Here is a 3,263-nt window from a genome sequence, read left to right on the forward strand (position 1 = left end):
GACCACAGGAGTCCGGGAGAACCGCGGGGACAGAGGTCCCGAGTAGCCGTGCCCAGGGAGTCATAGGCAGCCTCCCAACCTTATATTTACCAGCAAGACGTGGCGGGCAAGAATAAGAGGGTGTCTTGGGCCAGCCTTGACACGGAGCGAGGGACCTCAAGGAGATCACGGCCCTCCTGACGGACCCCGCCGTGACTTTCTGTTACTTTGCCGCCTTAAATGTCTGCAAACATCACCAAACCAAACCCCAAGCAGTTCACCGAGTATCCCTCTGTTGGCCCCTCTTTTAGCATGATTAGTGTGGCCCTGAAGAGCAGGGAAAAGAGAAGGCAGGCACGCCACAATAAAGCAGAGAACCCCGTGGACCACTTCAGGCACCCACCCATGTTCTCAAACACACGCACAGGGTTGTTAAGCCTCTGTACCCCACCAACCTCCCCATTAGATTCAAGGGACACCAAAAAGTTAAATCCCTCTGGACATTGGCCTATTGCCCGGCACCAACCAGAGGCGCAAAATACCAAGCAAAACCCCACATGAATGTGAAGTTTAACAAGTGTATTAAGACAAGAACCAACAAAACCAAACAACAGTATACAGACACAGTATACAGTACTATAAACAGTTAAACTATAGAACAGCTAAGAACCCGATGCCAGTCTCTCAGCCGAGGTGGCTGACTATGACCCTAGTTTGCTGACAGCAGGGCAGGCCTGCTCTGCAGCCTCACACCCCTGAGGATTTCTGTGCTGTTCCCTCACATGCAGGCGAGTATTAAGCACCTCAGAAAAGGGGTAGGTGATACTCGGCATCGTGTTGATCGGGTAAAGAAGCAGTTGAGTGGCCAGCAAGTGCTCAGGTGATCAGGACCCTCCTGTTGGTCCTGTCGTTGCTCCCGAACACTGTCACACACACTGTTCTCACTTGCTCCACAGTCGATAAACTGGGTTCCACAAACCCAAGTATTTGAATACTAAATCAGTTGTATATGCACACACACCAGGCAAAAGAGGTTGAGAGCGTGACAGCAGGTCCCAGCGAGCTCTGATGGCGATGACCCCCAAAAGCCTCCCCAGCACCTACACTGGACAGGCTTTATAACGTCCGAACCATGCCACCTGTCAGTCGCATGCAGATCGAATCGTTACTCTCTCAGTCAATGCCAATCGAAGTCAATCGCAGCTAGGACCATACAAATCAAACTATCCCAACAACCCATAATAACTCATTAAAATAATGGTCCTAACTGCCACAGTTCCCCTGGTTACCAGACAAACACCTAGGTACTGGTCAAACAACTCACTGCACATGCTCAGGTTTCAGAAGTGGGTCATGACATTAAGATTAGGAGTTCAAATGTTCTAGGCTACTCCAACCTCTAGTCATCCTATGCATGCGTAACAATGCCAGGACTCTGCTATCTACAACCCCACCCTCCATGAGGTGAAGCCCTCTATGCCTCGTCTACATATACTTTTTTGGAAGATCCCAGGACTCATGACCAGAGTTCCAGTCATGAGTGGGGGCCCAATTAGCACATGGATCCTTTGTGGGGGGTATCTGGAGTACACACACATACTGAGCGTGCTAGGCTGTGGGGTCACCAGGGCTTGAAATGCTGCTGAGGCTCAGCCCAATGAACTGTATGGAAAATCATGAGCCTTTTGACTTTGGACTAATATCATGCATACTTTGTACTTTATCTATGTATGTGCTAAAGTGCTACTTAAGTGTGTTTATTTAGTACTTGTGCTAAAACTTGCAACAATTTAAAAAATGGTCACATGCATCACTTCTGGGTGAACTAAGTTTGTGGGTAATGAATGCAAAATGCTATAGCTAAGTTTATTTCAAAGTCAGTTTTTCAAATTTGTTTCTCACTTCTCTGTGGTATGGGACAACAGGGTCTGACAGTGAAGAGGAGGGATGGGGCTGCAGGAGGAAGAAGTTGGGGGCTGGGGGGTAGAGGGCAAAGGGGCTACTTGACCTCCCAGATTTTTTTCCCGTGTAGCAGTGGGAGAGGGACAGATTGCATCAGGATCTAGGGGAACACCTGTTCACCAGAGCATCCCAAGGGATGAAAAGGACCAACATTCACAAACACCTCCAAGACAGTTTTAGACTGGACATAATGAAAAACTTCTTAACTGTCTGAGCCCCCAAGGCCTGGAATAGACTCCCTCCAGAGGTGGTGCAGGCACCTACTCTGGACTCTTTTAAGAAATGTTTGAACACTTATCTTGCTGGGATCCTTTGACCTTCGTGACTTGCTGCTCCTGGGGCAGGGGGCTGGACTCTATCTTCCTAGGCCCCTTCCAGCCCTAATCTCTGTGAAATCTGTGAAATTCAAGGTAAATTTCAAAAAAATATATTTTTCCAGGTATAGAATCTATCATTTATAATTTTTTCCATATATACAATCTAATTATTTGGGGGGATTATCTTATAATCGGGGTTCTCTCTTATATTCAAGTAAATACAGTAGCACAGTTCTGTTTGTCTTCTGTTAAATATTTGATTTGTCCCATATGGGTCCTATAAGACTCACTTTGCTCTCCCGTCTGATAAGCAAAGAGCCTGTAGCTAGTAGAATAAGAGCAATGGCATCTCATTGGAATAACTTCATGAATTTGTAGGTCTTGAATCCAAGACAAGGTTTTTTCCACATGCAACAGGGGAAAAAAGATCTACTGTCACCTATATGCTCTTTGACTCCCCATATTCATTCCTCTGCAAGCATTGATTTTGTGGCTAAGTCATCCTGAACTGGTTCTAGAAGGCATCAGTTCAAAACCTCATTCAGGACCAATTCCAACAGCTGCCTCTGAAAAGTCAAGCTATAAAGGGTTTACTGCTCTTGCAGGCTGCAGGGGTTGGAGGGAGAGCAAAGATCACTAAATACAATGCCACATCATTCCTGGACATGTTATTATGGTAGAAACTGGTGTAGTAGCCTGATGGGTGCTGAGTTGAGGCAGATAGACCCTTGAAGGGACAATGATACCATAAGGTTGAAACTTGATATCCACCCCCCCCCAGGGATCACCAGGTTCTGGGAAGTATACCGGAAGGTTTCCTGGTTGTTTGAGGTCTGATTTGGGCTTCTTTTCTAAAATGCCTTATGTATACAAATCGAACACTACTTTAAATTTAACCTCCCAAGTAATTAAGAGTCTATAAGTAGAAAATTCCTAAATACGTTTTATTCTTGTAATTTTCCATGTATAAAATCTAATTATTGGAGGGTCGTCTTAAATCAACCC

At 45.8% G+C, this 3,263-nt stretch overlaps 1 protein-coding gene across 8 annotated transcripts in view; it reads left to right on the forward strand.

Annotated features, from left to right (window-relative positions):
- The window catches only part of HECTD1 (HECT domain E3 ubiquitin protein ligase 1), a 105,927-nt gene that overhangs the window by 50,428 nt on the left and 52,236 nt on the right, over positions 1-3,263 (forward strand). The gene's annotated exons all lie outside the window — the stretch shown is intronic.

This window comes from Alligator sinensis, unplaced genomic scaffold (assembly GCF_000455745.1).
Source record: "Alligator sinensis unplaced genomic scaffold, ASM45574v1 scaffold720_1, whole genome shotgun sequence".
Taxonomy (NCBI): domain Eukaryota; kingdom Metazoa; phylum Chordata; order Crocodylia; family Alligatoridae; genus Alligator; species Alligator sinensis.